At 49.5% G+C, this 22,391-nt stretch overlaps 1 protein-coding gene across 1 annotated transcript in view; it reads right to left on the reverse strand.

Moving 5' to 3' along the window:
- Positions 1–22,391, reverse strand: part of PITPNM2 (phosphatidylinositol transfer protein, membrane-associated 2) — a 177,046-nt gene that overhangs the window by 119,333 nt on the left and 35,322 nt on the right. Inside the window, exon 2 of the mRNA XM_011964525.1 lies at positions 9,173–9,276. The gene's annotated coding sequence lies outside the window, so the exon portion shown is untranslated. The remainder of the gene's footprint in view (positions 1–9,172; positions 9,277–22,391) is intronic.

Consider the following 22,391-nt stretch of genomic DNA (forward strand, 5'->3'; position numbering starts at 1 on the left):
CTTTCCCAGGCATACCCCACACTGACACTGATCAGAGGGCTCTGCCAGCCAGGTGCACGGCCACCTTTCCCAGGCATACCCCACACTGGCATGGATCAGAGAGCTCTGCCAGCCAGGTGCACGGCCACCTTTCCCAGGCATACCCCACACTGACACTGATCAGAGGGCTCTGCCAGCCAGGTGCACGGCCACCTTTCCCAGGTAGCTGCAAGTGCCAGGAGCCATGGCTACTCCTATTTGTTCTAGGGAAGAACATTCTTTATTGAGCACTTAATAAGTGCTTGACACAGTGCACAGGTGCTCTGTACTGGTTTTCTTATTTCTTTTCTTTCCTTTGGTCAAAGTATTTTCAAACCTAGGCCATTTTTGGGAGATGCTTTAATGCTTCAAAAACACACACTTACGACCTCAAATATCCCCTTGCAGTGGGACATAGTGTGGGCTGACCCTGGGCCAACCTGTGATGCAGGACAAGCTCCCTCCTGCCGAGATGCCACCTCCGCACTCCTATCTCACTGTCATCAACTTGCCCTGCTTCTTGGTTCACTCAATAAACACATCCACAGTGAAGTATCAGTGAATGCAACATATTTCCCAATAGTATTTATCATTTGAATGAAAACTAGAAAGAGGGCAATGCTTGACTAAAAGGAATAAGGGATCAGTAGTGAAATTTCAGGCACTGGAGGGATAATGGAGAAATGGCTCTCCTTCCCAAGCCCCTCAAAGCACAACATTTACATATTATTTTTACCTCTGGCACATAGTGCAGTTCAGGCACACAGAAGGTGCTTAGTACATGTTTGTCATGTGTTAAGTGGCCTACCTAAGGCCACTCCTCCCATCTGGGAACCTGTCCCCTAGAAAGCTCTAGTGCAAGCTCCATGGGGACAAGCCATCAAGTTCCCTTTTCCGGGGGTGGTGGAGTGAGTTCTAAAACCCACCACCAGTCCGGCATGGTGGCTCATACCTGTAATTCCAGCACTTTGAGAGGCCAAGGTGGGAGGATCACTTGAGGATGGGAGTTCAAGACCAGCCTGGGCAACATAGCAAGATCGTATCTCTACATAAAATTAAAAAATTAGCTGGGTGTGGTATGCATCTGTGACATGCAAGTTCGAGACTGCAGTGAGCTAAGATCGCACCACTGTACTCCAGCCTGGGTGGCAGAGTGATCTTGCCTCTAAAAAACAAATTCTTAAAAATTATAGTGCCCACCACTAATTTGGAGGCACAACCTAAACATAGCACTCAACCTCAGTTGTCATAGAACTATGTCTACACCTGAGAATTGCCACAGAAAATGCAAGGAAGTCCCCAGCAAGGTGTGTTAGAATGCTGCATCCCAGAGCAGGAGGGAGGAGGCTGGGGAGAGGAAGGAAAAGGCTGAACAACATGTACTGTGGGGGAAGATGCTGCCCTGAGCTACTTAAGGGCAGAGAGCTTGTCTCCAGTTTCCTCACCGTCTCCACTCCCTCATCCAGCCTCAGAAGAAAACACTAAGAACTCACCTTCTGCAAGGACATGGGGCTAGCCCAACATCAAGCCCAGTCAGGCCTTAGCCTGCCTCCAGCAGCCTGGCTCTGCCTGCTCCACCTCTGGGCACTGTGTCCTTAGCCATGTCCTGTAATCACCTGTGAGCACCAGGACATTCACCAGAGCAAAGGGCAGTTGAGAATGGTTTACCGGGGCAGCCCATACACCAATCAATGGAAGTAGTTTCCAAGTTGTCATTCCTCAACAATACATTTACTGTGATGGGGACGATGAATTAAAAGACTGAAAGAAAAAGCAAACTGGATTTCCCTCCCCTTTGGCCTTTAGATTCAACTCCTCCCAGGAGAGCAAAAGCAGAATCTTTCCCTCCCATCCCCCACAGGCAGCCCTCATGCTGAGACATGTAAAGACAACACCTGATTCTTCCCATGCTGAGCTGGGAACTTCACAGGTCTCATTCCGAATCCCACCAGCCACAGGAGACCTTAAAACTTGTCATTAGAGCAGCCTTGCACACTAAAAAAGAAAAGTACCAGCTTTCTTCACAAAGAAGCAAAGGGAAGTTATCCGATGTAATGCGAGGACACCCCACAGTGATCAACCTAAGTGTATGTATGGTCCTGGCGGTTTAAGGGAAACCTGTTCTTGGTGACACAGTTACCTGTAGGGCAGTCAGATCTCAGCCCCCACCGACCTTCTTTGCCTGTTGTATTCCAAGAGACTGAATCATGAATTTGTTTATTTAGAGACAGGTCTCACTCTGTCGCCCAGGCTGGAGTGCAATGAGGTAATCATAGCTCACTACAGCCTTGACCTCCTGGCCTAAAGCAATCCTCCCACCTCAGCCTCCTGAGTAGCTGGGACTACACGTGAACACCACCACACCAGGCTAACTGAATCATGGTTTTAAACAAACCACCTTGGTAGACACAAGGCCTCTGGTTTGTGTTCCCTGGGGCATCTGGCAGCAACAGAAGTTGTTTTCATGACTGTCCTTACAGTGATGATCCCCTGACCTTGGCCATTTCCTTGCATATGCCTCTAACACGAACCTATGACCCTGATCATATAGGTTCCCTGGGTTTGCTCGTCTGTCTCCCTTGAACTGTTAGCGCCTTGACAGCAAGACTCTCTTATTTGTTCAGGCCTGACACTCCATGGAGGCTCGGCACGAGCCAAGTGAATAATGCACAGGAGCACTGACTTTGATCTGTCCAAGGCCTGACATCGTCAAGACTTCAGCAGAGCTAAGGTCAAAATGCTGGTCCAGAGAGAGCTGCTGAAGGCCCAGAGTGCCAAGAATCCTCAGCTCACAAAGCCTCAGGCTCCTGCCAACCAGTGGAGGCTGCCACCCTGGCCACTGTAGGTGCTGTCAGGACCCTGCGGCTTGGCTCTGGGACCCTGGGGCCAGTCCCTCTTCCCTTGGACCTCAACTTCACTGGAACCATTCATTGTTTCAGCTGTAAAAACACTGGACCTGCATTCCAGAGGCCCAAATCTTGGCTCTGCAACTAGCCAGTTTGCCATGAAACTTTGGACAAGTCACTTCTTTTCTTAGGCCTCAGTTTTCCAGTGGGTTAGGTGTAAAGGTCGGCCTAGATGACTTCTCGCGTCTTCTTCTTTTAAGCAAGGGGCACCCAATGCCTCAGAATTCCTCTAGGCTCTACATTTATTTTTTTATTTGTATGTATGTATGTATGTATGTATGTATGTATGTATGTATGCTGAAACAGAGTTTCACTCTTGTTGCCCAGGCTGGAGTGCAATGGCGTGATCTTGGCTCACCTCAAGCTCCACCTCCCGGGTTCAAGTGATTCTCCTGACTCAGCCTCCCAAGTAACTGGGACTATAGGCATGCACCACCACATCTGGCTAATTTTTGTATTTTTAGTAGAGACAGGGTTTTTCCGTGTTAGTCAGGCTGGAGGCTGGTCTTGAACTCCCAACCTCAGGTGATCCGCCTGCCTCAGCCTCCCAAAGTGCTGGGATTACAGGCTAGGGCCACCACGCCCGGCCTGGCTCTACCTTTAGAACATACCTGGGGCCCAACAGGCTTGCAGCCCCCACACATCCACTGCCTCTCCCTATTGCAATTGTTTCCCCACAGTCCCCCAGCTTCCTCCCTTCCTCCCATCCAGCCTGCTCTCATCACCATAGCCAGAAACCATCCTTTTAAAGCACAATTCAGATCCTGACCCTCTGCTGCTCAAACACTTCCGAAGCTTCAGGTCACTCAGAGTCAGGGCCAAAGTCCTGATACAGCCTACAAGGGGGCCCTCAATATTCTCCGACCTCCTCCCCTGCTTCTCTTCCCCTCACTCACTCCAGTTTCCTTAACATCCTGGACAAGCTCCTGCCTCAGGGCCTTTCTCCCTGAGCTACCGTCCTGGCTCACTCCCCACCTCCTTCAGGTCTTCACCTAAATGTCCCCAACTTGGGAGGCCTTCCTTTCCCCTGCTTCTGCAGCTCTGATCACCATCTGATGTGCTTACAGGTTTTACTGCCTATTTGTCTATCGAGTGTCTACCCCCGACTAGAATACAAGCCCCAGGAGGGCCAGAAGTTTTTAACATTTTATCACATCTTTATGCCCAGCTCCTAGAATGGTAGGTACTCACTAAATATGAGTGGAATGAATCGCTGTTGATCCACTGAGGGGCAATCATGCTGCTGAAATGAAGAGTCTCAAGCTATTCAACCCCCGGGCTTGAATGGTGCCATCTCAGGAATCCCTCTGAGAATTCCAAGCTCTGAACACTGTCTCCAGGAACAAAAGCAATTGTTCCAGGCAGGGTTCGTGTCTCAGGAAGTGTGTGAAGAAACAAAGAAAGGAAGTGACACAAGGGACACAGATCCAGAAAGTTCCTGCTTACGACACCTGGCTACCGGGAGGCATGAAGACTCAGTGCATACGGGAATGCCTCTAGGCACCTGGAGTGCTGAGCCCTCATGCCTCCAGCTGCCTCCTTGCAGGCGGGATGAGGTCATCAACATGGGTGCACTGGACACCCACCATGGAGAAGTACCGGAAATGAACCGAAGACAGGAGCTAGCCAAGGAAAAACAGAAACGAGAGGAAGAAAGAGAAGAAAGGTGGTGAGAAAGAGTTTCCCATGCTAAGAACCTACAGGCAGAGATCCAGAGAAACCCCCAGCCCCAGACCACTACTGACCGAGACAGCAGGGTACCTGGCCTCACACGCCCTCAGGGAGGCCAGGCCAGCTTCCTTCCCGGCCCTGCCCATCCTGAACAGCGCAAGTGAAACAGACCCATGCTCATTCCCCGGCAAGCATGGTATGCCTGTGCAAACCTCAACAAGTGACCAAAAGCATCGCCCAGAAACACAACCGTCTCACCACAGGCCCCCTGCTTCCTCTCTTCACCCCAGCTAGCCTGCTCTCAACACAGCAGCCAGAGGACATCCTTCTGAAGCACAATTCAACACAAGCCAGAGGAATGCTGGCTTCTGCCACCTGGTTGAAAATAAAATACATTCTGGGCCAGGTGTGGTGGCATGTACCTGTAGTCCCAGCTACACAGGAGGCTGAGGTGGGAGGATTGCTTAAGCCTGGGAATTCAAGGCTGTAGTGAGCCATGATCATACCACGGCACTCCAGCCTGGGTGGCAGAGCAAGACTCCATCTCTAAAATAAGTAAATAAATAATTCCTTTAAAAAAAAAAAAGGAAGAAAAGAAAGTACAGTCTCAGGAAGACATGCTGCATCAGAGCAAACAAGGCAAATGTAGGGGTGGGTCCCCAGAGCTCCGGGGAACAGGAAGAAGAGGAGACTGAGAAGAGCCAGCAATTTCTGGCTGAAGCCCCGCGTACTGAGCAGCGTCCGGTGTGTGTCAAAGAACCATGTCGATAAATGAAATATAGACAGGAGCAGTCAGGAGGGGCACAGGTGACAGAGCTGGCCAGGGCATGACATGGGTCATCAGATTGTGCCCAGCTTCCTACCAAGCTCTGTGGGGACAGCAAAGGAACTGAGGAGGAGCTCTCTGCAGACCTCAGGGCAGCATCTTTGCTCCAGGCATGAGGGTGCTCAGCCCTCTACTTCCTCTCCATAGCCTTCGCATGCTCTGGGCTCTCTGGGCAGCCTTCTAACATGTGAGACTTATCACAGACCTAAACCTCACAGGGACGGACAGGCCCATGTTCCCATGTGGGACCTGGGGCTGCCTGAGAGGAGGGACTAAGAAGTAAGGCCCTCGTTATGGGTAGGGCTCCAATGCTGCTGCGGGTGGAGAGAAGCCCCTTCTTCGCCTGGGATGGAACTTCATCCAAAGGGCTGGAGGTGGGGGTGGGGGTACAGCATGGGGAGGTAGGGACGTGCCCTGGAAAGTTTGTGTCGTTGCTGCTGTGGTCTGAGGCCCTGCCCATGTCATGAGCTCTCTTTCTCCTCAGGAGACAGTGACCTTCTGAGGCCTGTCACAGAGACAATGGCAGGAAGTGCCCCTCCCTGCCTGAGCCACGGGGAGTCCGAGTCCGGAAGGAAGCCACTGCCTGGGCCCAGGACCCTCCCCGCTGAGCTCCTGCCTGAGGGACACTGAGGCTCTTGGCAATGCCAGAAGCTCTGCTCACCAATGCCAAATGGCCAACGTCTTCAACTGTGGGGGCTGAGGACAAATAATCTCCTTGGCTAGGACCCTCATCTTTAAGGCAGACCCCTTCTGTGAAAGACAGCCAGGCAGTACTAGGAGACACAACCCCAGCTACCCCCACCCACCACCTGCCACCCCCACCTTCTGGAAGGAAGGGCTCTGGGTTCCTCCACAGCAAGGAGCTTTTCTAAAAATAAACCCTGGTCCTTTAGCCCTTTCCTTCCTCAGTCCCCTGTGGAGGAGAGAGGAGAAGGAAATATCTCGTTCTTAGCCGACCCCAGGGAGTGTGGCCTCCCTCCACCCCATGACTCTTGCTACCAGGGCCTGGTGGTCACTATGCCACAAACTCCCAAGCAGGGGTGCAGAGGCGTGGAGGGGGCAACCCTAATCATCCTCACATAGAGCCTGCCATTTTCTGGGTCTGGGTGGGTTTTGAGAAAAGCAGGTGGTACCAGCTCTTTAGTCCAGGACCTGGGGGGAAAGGATGGCACCCAAAGGCAAGTCTCCCACGTTACAGGGCTCCCAGGCCGACAGCAGACACAGACACTTACCGAAATATTTCAGGGAAAATGATGCCAAGAATTCTATGAGGTTCAAGCAGTATGCCGTGACAGCACAGAGGGAGGAAGAAGAGGCTAATGTGGACCCAGGTCTTGCAAAGAAATTTAGAGGAAAGGAGCTGTTTGAAATGGGCTTGGAAGGGGAAACAGGAACCTGACAGGTAGAGGTGGGAAGAGGGAACTTCAGGATGCTGGAACTGCATAAGCAAAGCACAGAGAATGTACCAGCATATAAACTAGATGCGGGCAGGGATGCCTGTCTGGGCAGGACGCCTGTTCACAGTGGCGTCTCTGGCAACTGGAATAGTCCCTGGTGCATACTAAGTAACAATAAATACTTTATGGACAAATGAGTGGAGCAGAACAATTCCTGAAGATATTTTAGGTCTAAGTGAAGACCTTCGGATGAGGTGGGCTGCAAGGCCATGGTCTCTGCAAAGTCACTGCACTCTGGAATGCAGTTGTTAAGAAGGAAAAGAACCTCCTTCCTATAAGAAAGGAGACAGGAGACCAAGGCCGTGTTGAAGCAGGGTCCCTCAGAGCAATGTCAGTGCTCAGGCCATGCAGGGCAGAAGAGCTCTCACTGGGCCCTGCCTCGACTTGGCAGCCAAGACCTTTGGCAACAGGACAACCACGAGGCCCCAACCCCGCAGAACCCAAGTGACCCCTGGAGAAGCTGCAAGTCAGGGCTGAGTGTTACTATGCGCCCTTCCCTACACCCACTCCCAGTAGCTGGGACACCTTGGAAAGTGAATTAAAACAAAACAGAAAAACAAAAAATACAACATAGCACTCTCTCTTCTTAGCACTTGGAGGCCTTTTCACAGCAACTGAAAAGAATGAGCAATTAGAGAAGATAACAGCCCACAGTGCCAGCCTGGAACTATGGAGCCAGAGGCAACTTAAGAGGCCCCATCACAATGTGCCCCGTCTTCCCAGAGAGGATGAGGGCACCTGGAGAAAGGAGGGGACTTACCTGAGATCAGACAGCAAGTGACGGTTGAGCCTGGGCTGAACCAAGGGCCCTGTGAGTCACGGGCCAAATTTGGAAAACCATGCCATGTGCTTCCAAGTCAAGACTCGGTCCAATCCCAATCCCACTACTGACTAGCTGTGCAACCTGGAGCTGATATCTGCCATCTCTGAGCCTCGGCTTCCTGTGTAAAAAGGGACCCTAACAGGCACAGCTCATGGTTACTGTGGGACTTAGCCCCATGCAGCAGGGGCTGGGTACATTAAACCATTAATCCCCACCAGCATCCTCAACTTGGTTTTGCTAGCTTTCCTTGATGGAACATCCATCCTCCGTGCCTCCAAAGCTGAAACTAGCCAATGAGTGCACAGGGAGAAGGATTCATCAAAATTTAGAAAAAAAGAAGGAAAAATCACTTTACCTCCTGTTCCACCCAATAAAGGCCTTGGCATGGAAAATGAGGCCAAGGCCAGGGTTTGTGCCTGAGACTCAGAAATACGAAATGGAAAGAAGCTTGGGAGGCCAGGGGCTCCTGCTGTCAGCTGGGGGTGGGAGGGGAGAGACTGCATCTCCCTGGGCCTTTCAATCTCTAGACCTAGCACTCCCTGAGACTCAAGACAGAGGCTCAGGCCTGCCCTCCACTCAGCCTTGGTTTCTCACTGTGCATCCAGAGGGATGGTGCATTAAAAAACACACTCATGCTTGTTTCTGGGCCACTGACCATGACTTGTGGGCAGCTGAGCAAGGCAGCAGCCCAGCCTCTGCTCTCTGCCAAAGCCAGGGAGTAGCCAGAGCCTGAGCTTCCCAGCCAAGGCACAGAAGAAGCAAAACTCCTGCCTGTCCTGTTCCATGTACTAAGGGAAGAGCAGGTCAGGCTGAGCCTCAACAGCAAACAGAAAAGAGCCACCCTGGGGTGTTCTATAAACAGGAGACTAGCAGCCGTTGGGGACTCAAAGGCTGACCCAAGGAGTTTTTATCGTATTTGGAATTGAAAGCTACCAGAGGCAAAACATCGGTCTTTCCTATTTAGTGAAGAGAAGTCAATATTTGCAAAAGCATAATCAATAAATACAATCTACCCCACATTAATCAGATAAAGTCAGGTTTTCAGTGTTTTTTTAAGAGACGCGGTCTCACTGTGTTACTTAGGCTGGAGTGAAATAGTGCGACTATGGCTTACTGCAGCCTCGAACTCCTGGGCTCAAGTGATCGTCCCACATCAGCCTCCCCAGTAGCTGGGACTATAGGCATGTGGCACCTCACCCAGTAAATTTTTTTTTTTTTTTTGTAGAGACGCAGTCTCACTATGTTGCCCAGGCTGGTCTTGAAATCCTGGTCTCCAGTGATCCTCCTCCCTCAGCCTCCCAAAGTGCTGGGATTATAGGTGTGAGCCACTGCACCCAACAACAGTCCGGTTTTTAGGGGAAAAAGGAAACAGCAATAAAGTCTCTGTACCCTCAAACTCCAAAGGCTAGGGTGGCCTGCAGGGCCCCAGCTCTGGGAAGTTGGGTGCTACTGCACAGGTGGACGGCTTTACCTGTGGGTCTGAGACGGTTCCACTGATGTCCCTGTCACAGGAGGAGAAATGGGTCCCTAGGCTCACAGAAGGGTGTCAAGGACCAGGACACACGTGCCAGCATTCTGCAGGGAGAAGCACAATGGGAGAGGAGGTGAGACACCTGGACTCTGATCACTCCACACCAATCCAACTGGGAGACTCACAATGCCGATGGACCAAGAGGGTTGAACAGGGGACATCTGACTAAAGGTGTCTCCATTTTACAAAGGGACCCAGTCCAGGACCATTTAGGAGGCAAGTTCCTAACTCAGTATTGGCGACAGATACACCCCAACATTGGCCGGCACCCTTCTACTTAGGAAAACTGCTCAGGGAGTGGGAACTGAGACTACCAGCACACACCATAAGCCATCTTATTTCAGAAGCCCCTTGGAGCTCTGTCTCAAACCTTGATTTTCACTTGTGAACTCCACTGGGATTGGAGGACTTCAGACCACAGAGGGGAGGCTGGAAAATGAGATAATGCAGGAAGAAGAGAGGGAGACATAGTCCGAGAGGATGGCATCCTGATGCCGGGGCAGGGGTGTGGTCATATTGTGGGGTGATGCAAATGGCTTCCAGCCTTCCAGCAAGCCCCTCCAGCTGGGCAGAGTGTGATCTGATTACACAGAGGCCAGAGACAAGCATTCAAAACAAAATGAAAAAAACTGGAGAAACGGACTTCCAAAGAGTCCCAGGTCCAACAGCCTCAGAGACAACAGTCTTCACAGGTACCACTGAAGCCACCACCCAACCCAGGGCTCCTACAGGGACCACAGACAAGGCGGGTAACCCACCTCGCAGCTCAACACACATTCTTGTTTGCCTGACACACATACAAGCCTCCTGACCCTGGGCCTAGAGAGCAGGTAGCAGCCTACAGGGCTCTCCAATGACCATGACAGAGAGGCCGCTTGTCTGCTGGTTACGGAAGCTGGGAGTGTTTCAGGAACTGATGCCCAATTCCAGGGCAACCCTGCTTTAAGAGCTGAGGACAGGCATGGTGGGGGTCTCCTCAGACACCAGTCCATGCCCGCTAGGGGCAAGCATGTCCCAAACAAAGGGAAATGGAATGGTGGCTGGGGATGACAAAGTCATCAACTGCCAAGTGAGTGGCCAGACAGTAAGAGTCAGAGGAGGGAGAGTGGAATTGAGGAGGTGTGAAGATAGCTAGCAATGCACAGCAGTGGGAGGTGTGGCTGCAGGGAGCGGGCGGCTCTTCACGCACCCAACCCCACCACCGCCACTGCGTCCTGCATGCCCACCCCCGTGCAGGCTCCTCTGTGGGACTGAGGCTCCATCGCTGTCCTGCCCCAGCCCCTTGTCTTCATGGCTACATGTACACACCCACATACACCCTCGACCCCCAGAACAAATGAAACAACCCAGGCACCCGCAGCAGGGTGGATGCAGGTCCCAGCCCTCCCAGTGACCATGAGCAAGCTGGCCTTCCAGCCTTGCCTCTACAAGCCACTGTAGGCCACAGCTGAGGCCAGCAGCTCTGAAGTCTCCCCATGTTTGAGGTGAGGAAAGCTGTTGAGAGGGTTGAGGGTTTGCCGTGGTAACACACCCATCAATGGCGAGCCAGATTTGGTAGTCCAGCCCTGCTCCAGCCCACCACAATGCTTCTCAGCAGGTGAGAAGGGCAGTGGTGACTCACACCTCGCAGAATCAGATCCACAGGGGCTATGAGAAAAAAGCACTCTCGGAATGCAAAGAGAGGCACTGAAGGGAATTATGTTTCTGACTAAAAGTATTAAAAGTGAAAAAAGTGAATGCAGGGTCAGGCTAAGGAGCCAACCCAGTAGGCAGCTATTTGGGGAACAGACCTCTAGGGGCAGGGGGCTCAAAACATCCCTGGAAAGAAATTAAAATGTGCTGCTGGCTAACTCAGTTTTCCTCCAGTGACCCCTCACATAAATGGTAAACAGTGAACCTGTCCACTGCCCTAAGGGGACATGGAAAGTCACAACAAAACATAATTCCTTGCTGGGGTTTGTTGTGTGTAATGTACGTTCCATACATGTGTAGTCACAGTCCTGGAGGGGAGCAGTGCATCCAAGACCAAATAATACATCGTGTTGCTATTTCCCAGGAACAAATGTCATTTCATTCGTTTAAGTTTTAAATCTAAATCTTCAATACACTTTTTTTTTTTTTTTGAGACAGAGTCTCACTCTTGTCACCCAGGCTGGAGTGCAGTGGCACGATCTCAGCTCACTGCAAGCTCCACCTCCCGGGTTCACACCATTCTCCTGCCTCAACCTCCCGAGTAGCTGGGACTACAGGTACCCACCACCATGCTCAGTTAATTCTTTTTGTATTTTTTAGCAGAGATGGGGTTTCACCATGTTAGCCAGGATGGTCTTTATCTCCTGACCTCGTGATCCGCCCACCTCGGCCTCCCAAAGTGCTGGGATTACAGGTGTGAGCCACCGTGCCTGGCCTAAATCTTCAATATACTTCTTGAATGATTTGGAAAACTGCAGGGGAAAGAAAAAAAAAACAAAAATATACCTTAGGAGACAAGAACAACAGAAGTCAGAATCGCTTTCCTCAAAATTTTTCAGATCCCTGACTCTGTTTCAGTCCATGGAAGTGAATTAGCAAGTGAATCTGTTTCTCTATATGATTCCTATTAATAGAATATCAGTCTCTCCTCATCCCCACTAAATAAATGTCAAACAAACACTTAAAGAATACCAGTTTGATGGGGTGCCAGCTACTAGCCTGCCCAGACGTCCACACGTCTCAGGCTGGCCCTTGTGGAAAGTGTAAGTTCCAAATGAGTGGGTAGTGCTGCCGAAGTTAAACACTGCTGTCTCCAGCCTCCGTTGACATGGCGACCGTGAGGCAGGTGGCTAAAGAATGGGTAGAGAGAGACCCATACGTATGGTAGGTGGCACCACGGCAAACTGTCCAGAGTGCTGACAACAGACCATGGCCTTTGACTCCATCTGGAGGCATGGTTCCTAATTTTTTTCAATTTAGATATAATCCACACACCATAAAACCCGCCCTTTTAGCCAGGTGCCATGGCTCATGCTTGTAATCCCAGCACTTAGAGAGGCCGAGGCAGGAGGATCATTTGAGCTCACGAGTTCAAGACAAGCCTGGGCAACATAGTGAGACCCCCCCATCTTTAGAAAAATCCATAAATTAGCTGGGTCTGGTGGCACATGCCTGTAATTCCAGTTACTCAGGAGGCTGAGTTGGGAGGATAACTTGAGTCTGGGAGATCAAGGCCACAGTGAACTGTGATCACACCACTGCACTCCAGCCTGAGTGACGCAGCAAGACCATCTATAAACCCAACAAAACCCCACCCTTTCAAAGTATATAGGTCAATGGTTATTAGTCTACTTACAGTGTTGTACAACCATCACCACTATCTGATACCAGAACATTTTCATCACCCCAGAAAGAAAGCTTGTACCCATAAGTAGTCACTTCCCATCCTCCCCTCCTCCCTGCCCCTGGCAACCACTAATCTTTCTGCCTCTATGGGTTTGCCTATTCTAGACACTTCACGTAAATGGAATCATATAATATGTATTCTTTTGTGTCTGGCATCCTTCATTTAGCATAATGTTTTTGAGGTTCACCAATGTTATAGCATGTGTTGGTACTTCATTTCTTTTTACGACGGAGTAACATTCTATTATATACACTACACCTTGTTTATCCATTCATCCATCAAAGGACATCTGGGTTGGTTCCACCTTTTGGTTATTGCGAATAAATGCTACTGTGAACACTGCTGTACAAATTTTTGTGTGAACATTTGTTTTCAATTATTTTGGGTATATACCTAGTTGTTCCTAATTTTTTAATAAGATAACATCACTTAATTTAAGACAAGGAATGCATCTGTATTTTGAAACCTTTCAAAACTCAAAAGGATAAAATGGGTAGAGGGTGAGAGTAAGTTTCTCTCTTGTCCCTGTTCCCCAGCACCCAGTTCCCTGCCCAGAGGCAAATTCCAGTTTCTGGCTAATCCTCCCAGAGACCGCCTATACATATACACCCTGCTTTATTTTAAAGACAGCTTGCATGGGAGGAACTTGGCAACTAGATCAGGCCGGAATCAGGCTGGAATCAGCCCAGTAACGCCAGGAAATGAGCACAGTCCAAGTGCCATCTCTCCCCTTTGTCCCAGTGTGCCCCTTGGAAAGCCATGTAGCCTAGAAGAGGCCACAGAAGTGGGTGGCAAGAGGAGTCCTGGAGGTAGATGGGTTCTGAAATGTGGCCCTCCATTTCACAGTTATGAGGCCTCACTCAAGTAACCTGCTTAACCTCTCTGGGACTTGGTTTCTCTATTTAAAAAAGAGAGTGGATACTGGTACCTAATTCATAGAATGTCTGAAGAGTCAATGAGCTAACAAAAGCAAGTGCTTAGCACCATGCCTGGCACACAGTAAGTGCTCGGTGTTTTGCTACTGCTGTGATTACTACTGCTGCTTCACCTCACTGAGCTGATCTTCAGCTTTCTCCTCAGGAAAATGAAGGGAGGCACCCCCCAGGCACAGTTATGGTGTAGACCCGAGATCCCTGCATGAGGGACAGGAGTGCTACAGCCTCTGAGCAGCGGGGACTCTGGGAAAGTCAGGTGGCTGAGATGTGTCTCCAGCTCCCTGCATGCTGCTCCAGGCCCTTCTGAGGCTAGGTCTCCAACCTCTCACCGGCCCACCTCCCTGTGTTCTCCCAAGAACAGCTCTGAAGCTTCCAGCATCACCCACCCTCCCACAGGCCGAGAGGAGGAGCTGGCATCATGGACCCCAATGCCTTGGGCAGGCTGGCTGGCTGGATTTCTTATTTCATGACCCTACTCCGCCTCCCTTCCAGCTTCTTCAACAAACACTCTACTCCAGAGCTGAGCTTCTCTTTCAGAAGCCCAGATTATTGGAGGCAGCAGGGAAACCCTCAGAGACCTTCAAAGTGGAGAGACCTCCAGTGAAGGCGGAAGCATTTGCAGGGCCATTAAAAGGCTATTAGGAGTGATTTTTCTCTCTGCTGGCAAGTGGCAAAAGCAGAGCCCAAAGAACCAAACCCAGACCTGGGAAAGCAGAGCAAGGGAAGAGAAACGGAACAAGCCTTGCTTAATTGTGCAGAAGTTGATGGAGGGAAAAAACCCAACACACGCGCACACACATACACACACATACACACACACACACGCGCATAACAAAGAGGAGAAATTCTTAGCCTGCAGCAGTTGGTAGCATTATGTAAAATCCCAAGCCCACAAAAATATCATTTGGATGATAAAAAGTTAAATTTAGCTAAGTACAGAGTGACTAATACTATGAGGGAGAGGCAGCACCCCCAGTTGCCTGGAGCTGATACAGCTGGCTTTTAGAAACTTTTGACAAGTAACCAGGGCCTTGTGCAGTGCAAAATAACAGATTATGTAATAGGAGGCACCACCATCAGCAATACAAAACACAGCACAAGCGTGCAGCCTTCTCCAAGGGAGGGAACAGTTGGGATCTGGCTTGAGTGGCTCCAGTAGGACCTTGCTTGGGCCATGGGAACCTGGATATTCCAGGGGCATCCAGCAGCACAGCCAGGCTTTGGAAGGGTTTGTGTGAGTGGGTCTGCAAAGATCTTTTCCCAGGGTGGTTGTCAAGGACTGTTACTTTGATGGCTTTCAATGAGCCATGCCCTCGTGGAGTCCCCTCCCTTTTAATCTAGCCTGGCCTTGTGGCCTGTTTTAACCAACAGTATGCGGTGGAAGTAACACTGTGCCAGATTTGTACCTCTAAGCTTAGGGAGGCCTGGCTAAGAATTGAAAGCAGGATGCAAACAGGTATTTGTGCACCAATGTTCACAGCAGCAATGTTCACAATAGCCAAAAAGTGGGCACAATCCAGGCATCCACAAACAGATGAACAGATAAAAAATGAAGTCTATCCGCACAATGGAATGTTAGCCTTAAAAAAGACGGACATTCTGGCCAGGAGTGGTGGTTCACATGTGTAGTCCCAGTGCTTCGGGAGGCCAAGGTAAGAGGATCACTTAAGGGCAGGAGTCCAAGACCAGCCTGGGCAATATAGAGAAAGCCCATCTCTACAAAAAATACAAAATTTAACCAGGTGCAGTGGCACACTACCGCGTCTCAGCTACTCAGGAGGCTGAAGCAGGATAATTCATTGAGCCCAAGAGGTTGAGGCTGCAGTGAGCCATGATGATGCCACTGCACTCTAGCCTGGTGACAGGGCAAGACCTTGTTTTTTAAAAAAAAAAAAAAGGCAGGGGGAGGGGTGAGGAGAATGAAGTGGTGGTGGTGGCCTGGATGCTTCTGCATTTGAACTCTAGGGAAGCTGAAGCCAGGTAAGAAGCCAACCACCTGTACCTCACCCAAGGGGTGATGAGGAGGGGAACAGATGTCCCAGTCAGCAGCCCTAGCAGATACAGCCAACACCAGTACCACCTCACTAGCCACAGGAGTGCAGCCAGCCACCTTGTCAATGGGTCCTCCACCTCAAGTAGTCAAGTTGTTCCAGCTGACACCAGTGGCGCAGGGATGAGCTAAGCTTACCACTGGGCCCTGCCCAAATTGCCACATTGTGAGCAAATAAATAAAATGGCTAGTGTTTTGCATCACTATGTTTAGACGCACTCTGTTAAGCAGCAATAGGTAACTGACGGTGGCCAAGCTCTCTAGAGGGTTTGCAGGAATTTCTATTCCTATCATAAGACTCATGAAGACCTTTTGCATCCTCACATATGAGAGTCGCTGAGAGATACTAGTGCTTAAATGAGTCTTAGGAAGAGTAGTCTTCCACTCCCAATATCCCAATGGAGTGAATGCTGAAATGAAGCCGGTGCTGAGTTTCAAACAGCTGTTGTGAGGCTGGGGAATTTCTCCAATGATCCTATGGAGTAAGCAGGCCATCAGATGATCAACTCAAGCTGTCACTTAATTACATGACTCTCCATCTCTCTGTGCAGAGCAGGGGTTTGCACATTGTGGACAGAGATATGGATGGGATTCCCTGAGAGAAGTGAAGTGATCATTGGCATGGGATTGAGACCAGAGTTCTGGCTGCTGACTCTGGGTGAGTCAGCTCTGCTCACTGGGCCTCTGTTTCCTCATCTGTAGTGTAAGGAGGCTGGGCGTGGTGATCTCTGAAAGGGCGCTCTCAGTTCGGCTCCAACATTCTTCAATCCTATGATTTGGACAGAAGGAAATGCTGGCCTATAATCCAAAGCCCTGCACCAAGTCCAGTGACTTGCATCTAGGTTTACAAGGCAGACACATGTGCTCACTGGGCTCCTCACATGTGTGCTCCTGGAGCCCTGCTCTGCTCTCTGTGTCCTTCATGGATTTGTTCATTCATTGTTCAATATCTCACTGTGGCAGACTCTGGCTTGGTCCAATTTCCTCTTCCTAAATCACATGTTTAGCCCCCTGGACTCTAGGTGAGGCTATGGGACTAGTTATATGAGTAGGGGAGGTCCACCACTTCAAAGCCTGGCCCCCAGAATGCCCCACGCAATCTCCTATGCTCCCTCTTTCTCTGCTTACCAGTCAGCTGACTGCACAGATTCACTGGAGAACTCCAGGGGAGCCCCAGGGGATGGGAGAGCCACAGTATGAAAGGATCCTGGGTCCCCAATTCACCACATGGAGGTCACTCATAGAGCATGAAATTCATCTAAGACAAGAGTGGGGATAAGCCTTTATTGTGATAAGCCACTGAGACTAGAGGATTGTCTAGCAGTTAGCATTACTTAACTAATACATTCACCAAATTGATACTAAGTGTCAGATATGTAGGAGATACATAAGAGAATTAGGCTGAGGTCTAATCTTAGCCTTCTTAGAACTACCAGTCTAGGTGATTGCTCAGGGAGATTGGATACAGACCAGTTCTGTACTCTGCAATCATGATGGGAACCTGTTAAAGCTCTATTCATACTGCCTGCTTCCAAAAACCTTACAACATAGACTCATCACATTTTCCCACCAAACATGAGATGAGCAAAGAAAGAAAGCAACCAAATAGGAGGGAGAAAATCTCTATCAAGGTTCCAAATTGAGAACAATCTAAAAGCAAATAAGTAAAAATCTTACCTGTGTGCTTCCTGGTAGGCAAAGCAAAGAGGGAAATATGCTGGGTCACAAAGCTCTTCCCAATAGTGGAAAACATATTAGTTCATGATGCGAAACAAACGTTGTGCTTGGGAAGAGCTCTGAGGGGAATGTCCACGGGGCCAGTGTGTGAGGCAATTTGTGCCTGGGCAGGAGGCAGCAAGAGGAAACCAAGCTAGCCTGGAAAGCTGTCAGCCTCCAGGGTGTAGGGACAGCTTTGCAGCCCCGCCTGCGGCCTGACTGGCTCTTAATGGAGAGCTCCTCAGAGTAATTCTTCATCCTCGTTAATGTCAATATGGCAGCACCATGATAATGACGGAAAATATTTACATACCATACCACTGATGGGTTGTTTAGACCATCTGGCTACTGGATGCGGTAAGTATTGTCGAACACATGGCCCTTCCGCAAATGCTGTGCCTTAGTGCTGATGGAGGCCAGGCTGCAGGGATGTGAAACAGTGTCACTCAGCTGTGTCCCTGTGGCCTGTGCCCATGCTGTCAGCTTCAGTCACCTCCAGGTCAGGGGCAGAGATCTCCAGCTCCCACTCCCAGATCTATCTGGGCTCAGCAATGATGACAATAGTCTAACTATTCCCTTTATCAAGGGCCTCTTCAGGACTCAAGTGCTCCAACAAGACTTAACGCAGCAAGACAGCTCTGATTCTGTGGCCACCTGGGGGATTTCTCCAGTGATCTCCTGGGACCGCTGAGAATTCTCAGAGGAAAATTCAGCACAGTTCATTTGTGTTTGAAGCAGCTTCTGCCTAAGCTTTGGCACACTCGGGAGGTAGGGACAAGGATTAGGTAGCACAACTAAAGGTTGTGCTCTATCTAGAAGGATAGAGGATGGTGATCATAATCGCACCTAAATGAGAATTTCTTCGTTCTATCCATGTGGCTCCATGAGCACTAATACCCGGCTGAATACAGAGGTTTTTTTCTGGGTCGATGTTAAATATTTCTTTTTTTTTTTTTTTTTTTTGAGTTTGGGGTGTTGGGTGGCTTGTTTTATTATTATTTTCTTACTTTTAGTAAGCGAGAAAAAGTTCTGTTGGGAGCCCGTTCAAAAGTAGCAATTTTCTTAATGGGAAGCATACGCTTGCCACCCACGTGAGGAGGCTGTGTCAGCTCAGCAACCATACTGCCCTGTGAATATGGTGAAGTCATGTTACCTACTTGACAACCGGTGAGTCAAAGGGAAACTCATCACAGGTGTCTACATGGCCTGCCGGGGTTTTGCTGCACAGCTGACAAGGGCCTTCTGAGGGCACACCTGCAGCAAAGGCCTGGCTTTGGTTTTGTCAAATATGAACCCGCAGATTTAAGGTCACCTAATAACTAACATCCTCTAAGATTTAAAATGTCCCAACCAGAGCATTCAGGACCTGAGTTCACGGACTGGGTTCAAGAGCCAGTTCTGACTCCAACTGGCTGTGAGCTTGGACAGCCCCTCACCTCCTGGAATCTGTGTTTTGGCTGTGAAAGGAGGGGTAAGACAACAGGGGTCTAAGCAGCATCCTGGTCTAACAGTCACAGGTTGGCTGGCAGGCACTGGCTCAGGGCAGCAGCCTCCTTGTGGTCAAGAGTGCAATAGGGGTTCCCTGGTCTTCTATAGGACTAGTGCCTCTCTCTCTGCAAGTAGAGTGATGACCACAGACCTCTCATATGGAGAGTGGATTATGGAAGAGTCAGAGCCCTCAGTCAGATGTAGCATAAAGCTAACTCACTGTTAGTCACACCCTGGCCAGTGAGAGTGAGCTCACATCCACACCCTCTAAAGGCACTGAGATTTAGTGGCACGTGTTTACTGAAAGTAATTACAGTCTGGGATGATGACCTTTGCTGGTACAACACCTAGCACCTTAGTGAGGCAGGATGGCTGTGCAGAGGCCACGCAATACCTCTGCAAAGCTCCTCCCTGCCGGTCAGACCCCACAGCCCCAGCAGAGACAACCTCTTTGAGCACCTACTCTGAGCCACCATGTCATTCTAAACAAACATCTGCTCTGCTCACCTGCTCTTTTTGCAAAAGTTATCTGAGCCTCTGGGGAAACTGGAAAATCATAACGAAGACCACACCCAGATCACTGGGTGCTTCACTTGAACCAGCCTCCAAAACATCCGGCAGCAGGCCAGGGACACATTTCTTGTTTAAAAACAGAGAAATGAGACAGCCCCAGGTCTCCCAAGTTAGAGAACAGAATCTTTTCTCAGAACACACAGCTTCTCCAGGCCCAGCCCAGGCTCCTTCTCTGGGGAGCTGACTCTGGCTCCAGCCCTCAGAGGCCTCTCTGCTGACTCCCAAACCCCAGTGAGCAGGTCAGCGCCAGGCCTGGCCAAGCTCTCACCAGTTCAAGGAGAAATGAGAACATGGCTAATGGGCCAAGCTGTTCAAAGAGCTACAATTAGGCGGGGCATGGTGGCTCACACCTGCGATCTCAACACTTTACGAGGCTGAGATAGAAGGATCTCTCAAACCCAGGAGTTTGAGGCTGCAGTAGGACATGATCATGCCCTCCAGCCTGGGCAACAGAACAAGACCATGTGTCAAAACAAAAGAACAAAAATCAAAAAGCTCCACTTAGTTTCTTTATTCTTAGATCTTTCCTACTTCTCAGTGTTCCTTTTGTTCATGAGATGATAGCTACAGTGAATCATACCTTTTTTGTGTTTGTGGTTAAATACGCATAAAATAACAATTACCATATTAACTTTTTTATTTTTATTTATTTATTTTTGAGACAGGGTCTCACTCTGTCTCCCAGGCTGGAGTGCAGGGGCATGATTACCGGTTATTGCAACCTTGAATTCCTGGCTCAAACAAACCTCCTGCCTTAGCCTCCTGAGTAGGTGGGACTACAGGCACGCACCACTACATCTGACTTTAACAAATTTTTTTTTTTGGTAGAGAAAAGGTCTATGTCGTCCAGGGTGGTCTCTAACTCCTGGCCTCAAGCAATCCTCCCACCTCTGCCTCCTGAGTCACTGAGATTACAGGCTTGGACTACCATGCCCAGCCCATGTCAACCTTCCATTTGTTTGTTTTTGAAACAGGGTTTTGCTCTGTCACCCAGGCTGGAGTGTAGTGGCATGATCCTGGCTCACTGCAACCTCTGCCTCCCAGGCTCAAGTGATTCTCCCACCTCAGCCTCACAAGTATCATAGTTGGGACTACAGGCACACGCCACCATGCCCAGCTAACATGTCAACCATTTGTAAGTGTACAGTTCAATGGTTTGAAGGACATTCACAATGTTGCACAATCAGCACTGCCATCTACCTCCAGAACTTCTTCATCTTCCCAAACTGAACTCTGTACCTATCAAATACTAACTCTCCATTCCTCCTGCCCCCAGCTCCGTGGGGACCCTCTTTAGAGATGAAGTCAATTGGCCTGGCACGGTGGCTCACACCTGTAATCCCAGCACTTTAGGAGGCTGAGGCGGGCAGATCATCTGAGGTCGGGAGTTTGAGACCAGCCTGGCCAACATGGTGAAACCTGGTCTCTACTAAAAATACAAAAATTAGCCAGGCGTGATGGCTCATGCCTGTAATCTCAACTACTCAGGAGACAGAGGCAGAAGAATCGCTTGAACCTGGGAGGCAGAGGCTGCAGTGAGCCAAGATCATATCATTGCACTCCAACCTGGGCGACAGAGCAAGATTCCGTCTCTAAAAAAAAAAAAAAAAAAAAAAAGACAGAAATGACATCAACTTACAGATCTGGGAAATCCAAGTCACAAGCCTGTTGACAGGACTCCTGGTCACATCTGAGCTCCCCCAAAAACATAACCTCCCTGAAGGTAAGCTTCTAGTGTTTCTTAGATACTTGGTGATAAACAAGTTGACAGAGGAGGGGCAAGGCAGCTGCTGCCCCCACCCTTTACCAGGAACGAACCTTCCAGACCACAACCTGACTACAGGAATCCAAAAACCCAAGAGCCCTTCAGTGATGTGCAAGTTGGCAGCTAATGGGAACGAACAGTCTTAACTGGCTATGCCAGGAACTACCCTACAGCCTGCCCTTTGCGGTAGAAAAGGCTCTCACACAGAAGGAGTTTTCTCCAGATTTTTATTTTACTTAAAAGCTCTTCCTTGCCTGGGGTTTTGAGGTTGAAAACCACTGCCTCACAGTCACACATTGTAAGTGGGAGTGTAAATTGGTACTACCTTTATGGAGAGCAATTTAGCAATTGCTAACAAAAATAAAAGAAAAACACTCCTTGACCCAGCAATACTACTTCTGGAAATTTATTCTACAGACATGAGAGTATATTTGCATGAAAACCTACTTATCGAGATGCTTGCTACAGCACTGTTTGCTTCCCACCTTCTGCTATTACAATCTAAAACCCCATCAACAGGGACCTGGTTTAACACATGATGGTCCATCCATGAGCAGAATACTAAGCCCACCATTACAAGAACTGAGCAACACTACATGAGCCAACAGAGAACCATTTGCAGGATTTATGTATTGTAAAGTCAAAAAAAAAGATGCATAACAATAAGCAGTCATTTGTGTTTAGCTTTATTTTTAAGTAATATAGGCCAGGCAAGGTTGATCACGCCTATAATCCCAACACTCTAGAAGGCCGAGGTGAGAGGACTGCTTGAAGCCAGGAGTTTGAGACCAGCCTGGGCAACACAGCAAGACTCCATGTCCACAAAAGTAAAAAAATTAACCAGGTGCAGCAGCACATGACAATAGTCCCAGCTACTCAAGAGGCTGAGGCGGGAGGACTGCTTGAGCCCAGGAGTTCGAGGTTGCAGTGAGCTATGATCACATCACTGCTCTCTACCTTGGGTAACAGAGCAAACCCTCTCTCTAAAGAAAAAAAAAATTAAATTAAATTTTTAGGCCAGGAGCGTTGGCTCCTGCCTATAATCCCAGCACTTTGGGAGGCCGAGACAGGCAGATCACTTGAGGCCAGGAGTGGGATACCAGTCTAGCCAACATGGCAAAACCCTGGCTCTACTAAAAAATACAAAAATTAGCCAGGTGTGGGGGATGCATTCCTGTAATCCCAGCTACTTGGGAGGCTGAGGCACAAGAATCGCTTGAATCCAGGAGGCAGAGGTTGTAGTGAGTGGAGAT

The sequence above is a fragment of the Mandrillus leucophaeus genome, unplaced genomic scaffold, assembly GCF_000951045.1.
Source record: "Mandrillus leucophaeus isolate KB7577 unplaced genomic scaffold, Mleu.le_1.0 Scaffold7, whole genome shotgun sequence".
Taxonomy (NCBI): domain Eukaryota; kingdom Metazoa; phylum Chordata; class Mammalia; order Primates; family Cercopithecidae; genus Mandrillus; species Mandrillus leucophaeus.